The 14,322-nt window shown below is 29.4% G+C and overlaps 1 protein-coding gene across 4 annotated transcripts in view; it reads right to left on the bottom strand.

Moving 5' to 3' along the window:
* LOC107446660 (MFS-type transporter SLC18B1) overlaps positions 1-14,322 on the bottom strand; it is a 64,378-nt gene that overhangs the window by 26,353 nt on the left and 23,703 nt on the right. The window contains exon 1 of one of the 4 annotated variants that reach the window (XM_043043949.3): positions 8,752-8,887. The exons of 1 other annotated variant lie outside the window; for it this stretch is intronic. The gene's annotated coding sequence lies outside the window, so the exon portion shown is untranslated. Of the gene's footprint in view, positions 1-3,276; positions 3,403-8,732; positions 8,888-14,322 lie in introns of those variants that run through there. 2 more of the 4 variants (XM_071187438.2, XM_016061358.4) reach the window with 2 other exon arrangements.

The following is a 14,322-nucleotide window of genomic DNA, read 5'->3' as shown; positions in this document are numbered from 1 at the left end:
ATTTATACAAATTTATGTGAGTTTAATAAAATGAAGCATTTTATCAAAAATTTGCCTCAGAAAGTTGCAACATACTTTTACAACACTAGCAAGTAAAGAATATTTAATTTTCACCATTTTATTAGAGTATTAAATTTTCACTGAAGAAGTAATTACGTTTATTCTTCTTCTTTATATAATTTAATATTTTTTTTACATAGATTGTAACATTTTTGTTATCTCTAAACCACGAAAACTAAATCTGAATGGCTTGATTGTCTAACCTAAAATATGCTAATTAGTTAGCACGGACGCTATTTTAGATAACGAAAACTTACACAAACACGTACTTTCTCTTAATAAACATACCTTTTTTGGCAGATTTGGATTTTTAACTTTCAAAAGAGGGGAAAGTACTCTCAAATGGGAAAGTATGGTCATAATAATTCATGCAGGAGAGCTTTCAAAAGTGTAGACCCCTTAGTGCTTTCAAGTACGTCCCAATGCACTCATTGCGTGCACTCATTAAGTACATCACGGTGTCACAAGAACTTCTTAAACGAGTCAAACAATGTTAGCAGACAATTATAAAATTCGTTTTTCCAAAGATAATTCCATGCAGAAAAAAAGAATTTTTATTTCATTTAAAAATAGTAAAAAAAATTAACTGTAAGGCATAAAAACATTTACACCATTTTAAAATGTGCAGTTTTAAATGATAAAATACAAAATTAGAACGAAACCGGTTGAATAGTTTGAGTTAGATCAAACTTTAAAAAGTCGTATATTAAAATTTTATATATTATTTCACTCAAGTTTTAGCGGTACTATTTTTCTTCGATGAAGCTTTTCTTTTTGAATTGCACATGGCCGCAATTTTCAAGCATGAACGAAAACGAACAGTTTCAGCAAATGAATGTAATTTTTTGTTATAGGTTTACAAAAACTTTTTTACTTTTATTAATTTTATTTCGTCCAACTTTAAGAAAAATGCTTTTGAACACTGCTTGTTGTACACACGTAGTAAAAGGAGAGAAAACACGAAAGTTAAACATTTTAATACTTAAGATATTTTTCCTGTTCATAAATGTTTGGCTACATCATTCAAGCAACTCAATTCAAATGATTTTTTAAATAAGTTAAATAATCAAAGTTTTATTAAACTTAAAACTGCCGATCTGGGAGAAACATTTAACTAAAATGTATCTAAATTTTAAAACTTTGTGTGATTGACAGCTGACCACCAGACATTTTTTTTTAAATTTAGTAATTTATTTTGCTTGTTTACATTAATTTTATTATTTTGTTTATTTCTTGAATGAATTTAGTAGAGCCTCAAATTTCCGTTCATCTTCCTTTAAACCGCACTTAAGTTTCTCAATTCAATGCAATTTCACAATTCAATTAGTATCTTTTCTCAATTTCAATAATGTGTTGTAATAACTACGCCATCCGAACCACAAATTATATATCTCCATTTAAGAAAAAATGGAAATTCGATAAAAAAATAAAGTGCATTTTTTAAATTCCTTCTATAACATAAATTATGAATAAAACAGACTCAGTGTTTAGAAGTGTAACTTTTTACTATTTGGGAAATTTGTCATAAATCCAAAATGCTACAACTTAATCAAATGCCCTCATACTAAAATTTAAGATACTATTTCAATTATAGGAGTGAACGATTCAAATAGGCTATACCTGGGGTTTTCAAAATAACAAATAAAAAAATGATTATTGGACTACGTGACTACCTAGAATTTATCATTTAATATAAGTAAAATATAAAAAATTTAATGAAGTTTATTGCTTTGGTTTAGTAAAAAAAAAAAGTCTAACTATTGTAATTGTTGTTGTTTTATCTATTTTTCTATTTTTACTTACATGCTTAAGTCCGAACATCATAGCTTCCATCTCAACTAAAAAAAAAGTGGATTGTATCATCTGTGAAAGAAAAATATAATAATGTAGGGGGAACGAAATTGAGAGAAACCTTTATGGAGCTCGCAGAGGAATATAAATCAATGAAACAAACCATGAAAACAATTTGAACCATTCAGAATTAAATGCTTCTTCCTACACACGAAAAATCAAAGGAACTTTTAAAACAAATTTTGAAAATTGAAACATTTTTGTCAAAGTCTGAATCCAAAAAAGACATTTTTAGCGACTTTTTTGAGACAGAAATACATTTTTGAAATGATCATATTAAAATAAAATATAAAAACTGTACTTAAAAATAAATTGGTTTTCTGAGGAAAATAGATTTACAAAAATGAATGATGTTGCATATATAATCCTAATTAATTCGATCATCTAAAGTCGGTCCCAATTACTTCGGATAACCGTGTTGCAGCTCAACCATTTATTTTTTGAAAACTTATCGTACATATTGTTGACATTTTTTATCCTTTTTTTCTTAAACCTGAAATGAAAATAGTTTTTCGTAATGGCATGAACTATTTGCTTATATAACTATTTATTTATTTATTTACTTTCAGAGAATAAGTTCGAATCCCGGACAATGCATGGATGTTCTTTCATTCTCTGCACGAACAAATCCTCCCCAATACGCCGGAATTAATGAAGTATCAACCCTGGTGGAATTTGAAAAAAAATTAAGATAATATTTTAGTAAATGTAACAATAATTTTTCCTTGAAATCTGAGTTTTAGAGTTTGAATAATTCGGCCTCTTGCAAAATCGCTTCCAAGTGTTAGGGATTTTTTTTGTCTTTCACAATTAAAAAAATTTATTTGTGGTACAACGAGTCAGCAATTTTTCAGTTTTTTTTCACTATAATTAAAAAATAAAATATACATTCAAAAAAATCAAGACTTGGATAATAAGGTTAAACAGACACAGAAGCGTCGAGAATGTAATTTTAACACTACTTTGTATAGTATAAAGAGAAATATTGAGAATTTCAATGGAAACAATATCTGTTATAGTTCAACTAATTACTCTGTTTTATTTAAACCATGAAGAAAATATGAAATATCATTTATGAACTATGTCAAATAAATTACTTTAATATGGATATAAAACTGCGATTTTCCCATTTAATAAAAGAAATTCTCAGTACTTCCCTATCAACAAATACATTCAAGCAGCAATAAACCAATGAATAACTATAGCTTTATTTTTATATTTTATTATCAGAATCATAGTAAGTAAAATAGATTTTCACGACAAGATTCCAAGTTTATTTTTAAAAACTAATTAATTTTTATTACTTCTCATTTAACATAAAATTCTCTGAAAATTAATTCACAAAGGAATTACTTTTAGAGTTACCTGATATATAAGTTGTCGAATAAATCTTGAATCGAAAATAAAGAGAATAAAATTAAAAGCGTTTAAGCAGCTAGTGATGCTTCGATTCAAAATTGTTGGGTTTAAGTATAATTTTTCAGAACTATTGCTTAAAATTATTCAATAACTCAACTGATAAAAAATATTGAATATCAAAATGAAATCTAGTTTTATCAAAACAATCATCTATTACAAATAATTTTGTAAGAATCATACAAGATAATAAGATAAGATTGTCTTAGCATTTGATGTGAAAAAGAGGGGTGAAGAAAGTGAAAAAAAAACTGATATTGAGTTTCATAACTTAAAATACTGATAAGTTTAGATAGTTAATTTTATTGTTCATATTTATTTGTTATATTTAATAACAGACGTAGAACAAACGAAACAATTCTGAGTTAACGACTATCAATGTTGAATTTTGCAATTTTAAACTCAATCCAGAAGAGATAGGAACTCCTGGATCAAGCATTATGGCAAACTAGCCTTCATGGAGAACTATGTGATGGAACTAACCTGCATTTGTGTCATATGAAGAGGAAACCATGGAAACCTTCCATGGTTAAATCGATGGCAAGGGGATTTTAACCCATAATCCGTCTACCATTGAGGATATTTTACGTCAGCACTGTGCTCGGAAATCGGAAAAAATGTAAAATTACAAGAGGCAACAACGTTAATCATTTTAATTTCGCATCTTCTAGTTATATTGTGCTTTACAAGAGACAAGAAAATGGAGACAAGATCCAAGATACAAAAGACAAGATCCAAATTCGCAATGCAACGAACATCATTGCAAATTATAAAATGTAAGATAACATAGATTAGTTTTAATTTGTTATTGAGAATCTTCATAAATCTTTAAACTTTCCCATCTTCTTTTATATGTTACATTTAAAAATGTATAAAAATTATTCTTTCAGAGATTTTTAATTGCTTATTAATTCCCTTTGCCTATCTGAAAGAAATTCGAAGCCACTGCCATATTTAGGATATCAGGATCACTTAGAGTACATTTGTTGTGTAAATTTCTGACACTCATTTTTGCAATAATGTTTTGAGTTTGATTATTAAGTTTCGGTGCTAAAATTTCCCTGTTTTAGTGAAAATATAATTTCGATTATTTTAACATAGTGTGTGTTTTCTAGGTAGGATTATAAACCTTTACTTATATTTACTATAATCAATAAGTGTATACGTTTCAAAAAATTAATCACCAAACTTTAAATTTTAAATTGCAGTCCCTAAATATTTTTGAAAGTAACCTCAAATGGACATTTTATGGTTGGTTTACTTCCTAGATTGCATTTTTAAACTGAAAAGTAGCTTAAGCAACCTCTTACGACGGTACTGTTCAGGCTATAGTTTAACACGCTGACTGCCGCACGCGCTTACAGTGAACTCTCATCTAGACACTACAGTATGTTTCTCATCTAGTCACTTTACAGTATAAGTTTAAATCTTTGCCGAGTAAAGAGGAGTATAACTTAAAATCTTTACCCTAATTAGTTGAAATTTCGGGAAGAAAAATGGGAAACTTATTTCTCTGTGAGTCAAATAGCAGTGAACAAGAGGCTCACAATAATTTTCTTAATAAATCATTTTTGTACTACTTTTATAACAATTCAATAGTTTTGTTACTTCCGCTGAAATATCTTTTCAAATACATACGAATATCCTTTGCAAGTAATCAAATAAGCGTGTTATAGGGAGTTCTCTAACTCTAGTATATCCAGTTTAGTTTTAGGAAAAAATCCAGGTTTTCCTGAATTTTTTAACATAATAGAAATTTGAGAAATTTTATTTATAATGTACAAAAAATATAATAAGAAATAGATATATTCTAATATGCGATATCACAAGGAATTCTGCAGTAATTCTTTGTCTACATAACTTGTAGCTTAAAGAAAAAATTGCTTTAGTATGTCGGTCTGATTGATGTACGTTATACAACAAAAGCTTAATTATTTTAATAGCTAGCAAACCAAACATAATTTAAATTAAACATAATTTAATTTTTTTCCATTTTACATCTTTAACGATGATTTTAAAGTCTAGAGCATTCATTTTAATTTTTAGTTTAAATATCCCCTGTTTATTAAATTACTCATCAAGGCTGTTTCCTGACTTCTCCTTCAATTTAAAAAACATCTTCCTTTATCAGCAATCGATAAAAAAATTATAATACATAAATTATTTCTTTAAATAACAATTTTACAATTGAGTTTTGAACACAACGAGAAATCTAGTTAATTTATTGTTATTAATAATTTGGTTTAACAATTTCAAAAGAGAATAGATTTATTATGGAAAATCAATTGTCTATTATGGCATAATTTTTATTAGCAATGCAATATTTTTTTTCATAAATTGGAGTAGTTGTTTGGGTTTTTAGTAAACTGGAAGTGCTAATTATCGTATATCTTTAATGTACACTATGTTTGCCTTATCGTTGGTCTGATTGAGGGAAGTTATCGCGGTTTTACTCTCCGCGTAATACAAATAAAAGAAAGTTTTATTCAAAAAACCCACGAGAGTTTGTCCTAAAATTAGATAAAGGAATTCCTTTACTTTTGGGTTGGGTTCAAAATTTCAAATCTTCAAGTTTAACAACAAAAGAGCCCCATCACCGATATGGAACGGATGTACAAGATCTCTAATAAAATCAGATGTTTTAGAGCAATAGTCACCAATCTTATGATCGTCACAGATCACCATCTCATTCTTTGGAAGAGTTGAAAAGCTTTTCAGTTTATTCGAGTGGGGTTTTAAATGCACCCCTCCAAAAAGAAATTGGTGAAACCTCAACGATAATTAATAATTTAAAATTAATACAAGAAGGCAAGTTCTCAAATCTACACCCTGTTCATTTGCAATTAAAATTTTAGTGAACATTGCAACAAAGGATGGGAAAAAAGTCAACTATTGATACTAAAAACTAAAGTTTACATAATAACTAAAATTGAAGTAATAATATTATTAAGTATAATATAAAGAAATTGTGCGACGTCGCAATTTCGCATTAGAAGGCGGGCGAGAAATTTGAAGCTACCAACGGAAAATTCCTCGTTAATAATTTTTTTGCGGGGCCACAATTTGTCAACCACTGTTTTTGACTATAAGTTTGTACCTATGTAAAAAAATATACGGCGAAGAAGTGCATCATTAAATTATGGAAAACAATTTAATGTAAAAACATGTTTTAAAAATAAGTGTGGTCAGAAATTTATCCTTAGTGAAATTCAAAAATATTTAATGGATTAAAAGTTTAAATAATAAGAACAAAAACAAAGACTTGGCTTTACTGCCCTAAACAAAAGCAAAATCTTATGTTCTATAAAAATTTGTCAATCATAGTTTGGCTCTTCGAGGTCGCAGTTAGCTAGAGAATGGCAACCCCTCTAAGAGGATATATTCAGGACTGAAAATCAATGAGATGATTTGAAAAGTCTAAACGTAAAAATAAAAGCCAAAATAAGGAAAAAATATGAACAGTTTTTGGTTATTAAAATTATGTTTAATGAAGGGTGATTTTTTAGAATTAAGATTTTTTTATTCGTTCCGATAAATGTGCTTTTCAAGATAAGTCAGGATCAAATTTCTAACATGCATTTTTCGTGAAGAGAATTATTTATTTATTTAATTTCCAATGTTTAAACAAGGCAACTAATTTTTTAACCAATTAGAGAATATCCGCATTTTACATGATTGAGGACAAAAACTTTGCCACCTATTGCCCTCTTTTTGACCCAAACAGTAAAACATCCTCAATCTAGATTGCTTTGAAAATATAAATATAACGTTGTTAATTAAATATTAGAGGAAGACCGGTTTGAACTATTATTTTTTTCACAAGAAATCTCTTTTTTCTTCAATTTTAAAATAAGAATAAATGAATACACGTCAATTTATTTTTAATTTTTTTCAGTCATTGTATTTTGTAAGGGAAAACTAAATATCCAAAAGAATTCTTTTTTTTGGAAAACTATATTTTTACCCATTTAAAAAAAATACAGGAGGGATGAATCCTATCCAAAAATGCATAACCAGATCAAAATAGTTTTTCAAGATTTTATTTAACAATAACTATTTAAAAGCTTAAATCATTTTAGCAGCTCTAATACTTGAAAATAAAAAAATGGGCTTTTGGAATAGAAATCTCAATTTTAAAGGTCACTTGAACGAAAGTTAATCTCTACATACAAATAAAAAAGAAAAATTCAAATAACAATAGATAAAGAATTGCAAAAAAAAAAAAAACAAAGCAATGACTACTCTATCTTTTTTTAACTAGCTCAACGAGATAAAAAGAGAAAGTGTAATCAGATTAACCACAGTGATATGCAAAATATAACTGCTTTGCAGATAAATGAATTTTCAATATAAATAATATCTCAGTTTGTGAAAAGTTGGTTATTCAATCAAAAGTCACATTAATTTTTCGCATTCCACATATTTTTGTATGAAGAGAACCAATACAAATCTATTTCAAATATTTCTTTCAAATTACCACAAACTGACAACATGACAACATCGAGAAATCGTGTTTCAAATCGTTCACAGATAGAACAAATATGGTTCAGTCAGTTTTTAAAAAAAAATTCAATATTTTAAATAGAAAAACTCTTCCCACGTAGATTTCCAAAATATTAAAGAAAATTTTTAACTAATTTCGTATTTTTATAGAGATAAGAGAGAAGTTGGGTTACCGAAAAACATGTAACATACCATGTCGCGTAATAATTACATTTATTACAAACATTTAAATTTTAATTAGGACAAAAAGCATTAGCATTCTAAGCATAGAGACATTTCTTCTTACTTTGTTAAACTAAAAAGATTATGATCACTAATATTTTTATTAAAGCATTCACTATGCATTAATTATGAAAATATATTGCACATTTTGCGTGTTTGAAAACTCGTTTGATCGGCAAGGATTTCTTGAGAATGCGAATTTTCAGAATTATAAAAGACTATAAAATAATCAAAGATACTATCCAAGGCTATTAAACATCAACGTAAATAACCAATTATAGATTGTTTAGTTTATTTTCCTAAAAATCTAAGAAACATAGTGTCACTTGGCATATAAATTCAAAAAAAAAATCAAAATTAAAAAAATTGTTTTTTCCATATTATGGAAAAAAATTCAAATAGGTGTTGAAAAGTTGAAATTGAGAATTAGAATTGCAAACTATACGTCGGTAAACATAAAATTTAAAGTATTGTTCAAATTAAGTTTTAAAAAAAAGATTTAAAACTAATGTATTAAATATAATATAAATACTAATTATATAGGCCTTTATTTTTATTTACAAAAAATAGGAGATTAAACTGTGAACATTTTGATAAAATTTAAAAAAGAGAAATAATTTGACATTTTACATTCATAAACGACAAGAAGTATTAAATAAGCAAATAAATAACTTTTTTACTTGCATGATGGATACTTACAATAAAACAACACCTCAAAAAATAAAATATGGATTAATTATATCACACATATTGACTGGAAGAATTTTTTGAAAAGGATTCCAATTGCTCATTTCTGCAAAGATTAAGACAGATTCTAAAAGCTAAGTTAGCAGAGTGTTGCTGTTGTTGTTAATTTACGTCGCACTAGAGCTGCACAATGGGCTATTGGCGACGGTCTGGAAAACATCCCGGAGGATGATCCGAAGACATGCCATCACAATTTTGATCCTCTGCGGAGGGGATTGCACCCCCTCTTCGGTAGCCAAGTGGTCACCCACCCGCACACTGACCGTAGGCAGTGATGCTTGACTTCGGTGTTCTGCTGGGAACCGTGTCTTAACGATCAGTCCACTGCGGGACGATCGCAGAGGGGCATTAGTGTCCAAGATGTGTGGTCTTTCGCAAAACGTTTTGAAGATTAAAGTTATTATGTTCTGTAGCAATTATAACTGTGTATGTATGATACATTCTCTTTTCGTGCTATCAATTTTTCAATTTGATGAAGGCCGAAGGGGCCCCATATAGCGGAGAGATATATCGCCAAATGGGCTAAAGCGTGGAGGTAGCTAGTTCAATTCCTGGAAATATCTTCATTATGTCCTTTTACACTTTATTTTTTTCGTTTCTTAATTTGATAACATTTATTGGCCGTTCAATTACACAAGACTGCCTGACTTATTAGGGAAAATTGAAAATAAAAAACTATGGCCAAACACTCTGAAGCCAGAAGTAACGGGTTCGATTCACATTGTGATGGATTTTGTCCAGTAACTTAGAGTATTTCCTTCGCCATCTTTGGGGAGTCATGGGATCATTCTCAGGGGTGTTTCCCACACCGTCACCAATAGCCCATCGTGCAGCTCTAGTGCGACGTAAATTAGCTTCAACATCGCCATCTTTGGGTCCCACAGTGGACTGATCGTTAAGACACGGTTCTCAGCTGAACAACGAAGTCAAACATCACTGGCTGCGGTCAGTGTGAGGGTGGGTCACCACTTGGATAATTCTGCGTAGGGACCGAGGGTGTGCGGTATTGCTACTCGCTAAACTGTTCTACCGTAAAGTGTTCGACTTCGCCTGCAGGTCATCGAGCTACCGAAGCAGGGGGGCCATCCCCTCTGCAGAGGATCAAAATTGGGATGGCAAATCTTCGGATCATCTTCAGGGATGTTTCCCAGACCATCGCCAATAGCTCTATGTGCAGCTCTAGTGCGACGTAAATGAACTACAACAACAGCAACTTCTCCATCTGTGTTCCGTATCCCCATTACCGCGTTAACTAGAACTATAGAACGCACAAAGCCTAGATCATTGCTCATCTCATATTTAATGAGTCATTCATCATCTTGGTTGTTACTTATTATTTATACTGCAGCGGATTTATCGTAAACACGTGGTTCCCGGCAGAACATCAAAGTCAAGCATTACTGGCTGCAGTCTGTAAGCGAGTGGGTGACCATTTTGATCAGCTTTCGTAGGTATCGAGGTTTATGCTTTATAGGTTCTCATTAAACTGTTCTACCGTTAAGTGATCGACTTTGCTCTACCAAAGACTTTGCGATCTTCGGTCTACCAGTTGATCGACTTTGTGGTCGGCTGGTTACCAAAGCGCGGAGCCATCCCTTCTTTAAGGGATCAAAATTTTAATGGCATGTCTTCGAAAGTCCAGCATCACTGGGTGTGGTTCCTCGTAATACTGTTCTATCGAAAAGTGCTCAACTTCGCGTGTAGTTGGTCTTGCTACTAAAGCGCGATGGATGGTATGTCTTCAGATCATCTTCAGGGATATTTCCCAGAGCGTCACCAATCATCCATTGTGCAGCTTTAGTGAGACGTAAATAAAGTACCTACCTATTTCTTCTTCCTGAGAATGTGCAGCTGTTCAACGAATAGTGAAAAAAGTAGGCCTCTCTTCTTGATTAAAATCTATGTTGTTGTTACTTTACGTCGCACTAGAGCTGCACAATGGGCTCTAATTAAAATCTACATCTCTCGCGAGAGAAATACTTACTCTGTTTTATTCTCTCTTTTCTCTTTTTGTACTGAGTTTCTACTATTTGTGTGATATTTGTTCGCTTTTCTTTAATTTAAAAAGGAATTATTAATTAATAAAGCACACACACGCGCAGATTTATGTACAAATGAAGGAAGAATGATATCAAGAATAAAAAAATTGAGAAATATCTTGCTTATAACCGATCAGTATTGCTCTTCTACTAAACGTTTTTAAGAGTATTCACAGCGAAATTATTCAACTTTATAGTAAAACACTTCCCTATCTCTGCATTATATTTCTAAAGTTGGGCTATCCTTCAATTTGACGTCCCGCAGTGGACTGATCGTTAAGACACGGTTCCCAGCAGATCACCGAAGTCAAGCATCACTGGCTGCGGTCAGTGTGCGGGTGGGTGACCACTTGGATCAGTCTGCGTAGGGACCGAGGGTGTGCGGTATTGGTCCTCGTTAAACTTTGCTACCGTAAAGTGCTTTTAATAAGAAAACTAAGAAATTTTATTCAAGTAACCATTTGGATAGTTTTATGGGAAACAAATAATTTATTATTTTAATCTAGTGGATTTTGTCTAACGAGTATAGGAAAAAATTATAAAAATATTCAACAATGAACAAAAAAGTATTAGAAATTTAAATTTATCATTGTTAAGGAAATAAACCATTCATCTTTTTATAGTCATTCATCATCATTATTAAATCCTTTTTTGGTTTTTTGAATTTAGTTTTTTAGGTTTAAAAATAACTGGAAAAAAATACCTAATTGAGTTTTTAATAAATATTTTACTATATTTATAAATTCACTTTTTTCTAAGCTAAATATTTGAAAATAAAAATCGGATTTCTTTTTTTTTTTAAAGTGCAGGTCTCAAGAGTTACTTACAACAATTAACTGCATCCAAATTCAAGCGAAAAAAATTTTGTTTTTTTTCTCGTCCGTCTAAGATTTGTGCATTGATTATGCGCAATGAAGAAATATGTTATTGCGCTTTATCACAATTAACCCCATCCAGAACTGAGTTCGCCCAAGGGTTGAGCTCTCGCCTTCTAATGAGGCGTCTTGGGTTCGAATCCTAGCGATGGCTGATCGATGCGAGTTCTGCACCTGGCTTGCACCAACCACAGTGCTGACTTAAAATATCCTTAGTGGTAGACGGATCATGTGTTACAGTTAACTTGCCATCAGGCTAATCGTGAGAGATTTTCGTGATTTTCATGGTTCATCAAAAAGTTCTTTACGAAGGCGAATTTCTCCCAATACTTGATCCAGGAGACCGCTTTCTGGAATGGGTTCAAAATTACAAGGCTACGGAGTTATACATTGGTAGTCACAATTTCAAAATTGGATCGGCTTCTCAACGACAGTTATAAAATCAAATAAAATTAACCCCATACACTTTAAATAAAATGTTATATTTTTATAATACAATTCGATTTTTTTTCGTCCGTATTTAATTAATATTTTTTCAGCCGTAAGTGAACTGTCCAAAATGGTAAAAAATTATCCAGTTTTGTGAAACGAGAATTATCCTGTTACGATTTGAAGATGAATTAATTATGCTAATTTTTCATTAGTTATTGTTTGGGATATTTCAAATATTTATAATTATCATACTAGCCTTTAATCCTGGGTTTATTCTTAATTTTGCCAGAAATCCACTACCACCCATTACCACTAAATTTTACCATCGCAAATATTGTATAAAGTATGGATATTTAAAGCAGTAAAATTAATTAATCTTTATTCAAAAAAAATTTTTAATCTTAAAAAATGTCAAGCTAGAAAATGTTTTGAAAAGAAAGTCTTCTATTGGAGCACGCATAATAACAAAATATGTTATTGACCTAAATATATATTTATTAGCCTAGAAATATATTTCGCCATAATGAACAATATTGCAGTCACCCATCCTAATTAGTTATTTAAAAAAAGATAAACGTTTGTTTCAAACACATTTTTACTCATTAAAACTACCATTTATATACTTAGGTATTTTATTTGAAATAACCTTTTGAACTGGTTTAGCAGTCAAAGTAAATTTCTTATTCTAATAATAAGTTCCAAATAAAGAATATTCTAAAGTTAGACCTTGAAATTTATATATATATGGATGGTTAGTTAAGGAAATTAAGCTCATCTGTATTCTTTACATGCTAGAATTGAAATGCATAAGTATAAAAAAATTATCAATATATTTAAATTTGAGTAATATATATTCAAATTTCATTTTTTACTAAAATATATTCTAAAATATTACAAAATTCTAGCACTCTAATCAAAAATAAATATTTCACTCTAATTTGATACTTGATTAGATAATCATTAGATATTTGATAAATATTTCATTCTAATTTCAATTTCATAACCAATTCTAGATATTTCTCTTATTTAAAGAATATTATGTAGGTAAAAAATATTTCTATAACAGCTTATAGAATTGGTTTAAAAAGATTTTTCGTAACTATTCTTACCTTAAATTAATGAAAAGATTAAATTCACAAAAATCAGCAGGAAATAAAATAATAAGCTTCAAAAATTTTTAAAATTAAAAAATTAAAAGAAGGAAAAAATAAGTAAAACTAGAAAAAAAGGAAACTCTCGAAAATTTATTCAAAATTATATTCATTTACTTAATTCATTCAGCAAAAATATTAAAACTTTAATTTAATTTTCAAAAATTCATTAAATTAAAAATATAAAACAATTATAATTAAAAAATTTATTAAAATTAAAGCATTTATAAGAATTCATAAAAATTAAAAAATCCTTTAAAACTAAAAATTTAGTTACACTTAAAATTTAATATTATTAAACATTGTTGAAATTGAAAAATTTAACGCATCCAGTTTGGATGCTTTTTTTCTCTCAAATACTTTTTAAATATATTTTTTGTACCAATAAATAATATTTTATGTGTTATTTTATTATTGCTTCTTTGTACAGTTTCTTTATTATAAGGATTTTTTTTTAATCTAAATTTTTTTTTGAACACTTAAGGGAAATCAAATATGCTTTACGACGTAAAGTGAGACGAACCATGTACATTTCAAAATAGGAATTATTTTTCTTAGTCAATGTAATTTACATGTTCTCGCAACTACTTTTTCGCCATCACAGTATATTACACTGAATTAATAGGGCACGAATTTAAAAGAGAACTGCATTTTTCGGAAAAAGAGCATGTAAAACTAAGAAAATTTAAGGATTTTATTGTAAGTTAAAACAAATATATTATATGTATTCATATTTTTCTACATGTTTTTTAAATACTAATAACTCTTAATATTACTTTGTAATTTAATAGTATGTTAATTTGTAATAATCTGAAATAATCTACAACTGATTCGTCGTCAAAATTGAAAATTGAAACGAAAATTGAAATCGCTTTGGAATGCTCTTCAATTTTGACGTTTTAATTGTCTTCGACATTCTTTAACGTTGTTCTGTAATAAAAATTTTAGTTTCGAGAACAAAATATCGGAAAAAGCCTTATCCACGGTGTATGGTGAATGGCTGATCTCTGAAACCTATGAATTAAA

Source organism: Parasteatoda tepidariorum, chromosome 11, assembly GCF_982258835.1.
Source record: "Parasteatoda tepidariorum strain Cologne lab strain chromosome 11, Ptep-v5.0, whole genome shotgun sequence".
Lineage (NCBI taxonomy): Eukaryota > Metazoa > Arthropoda > Arachnida > Araneae > Theridiidae > Parasteatoda > Parasteatoda tepidariorum.
Note: the sequence above shows the minus strand (reverse complement) of the source record. Positions and strands in the feature narration are given on the sequence as shown.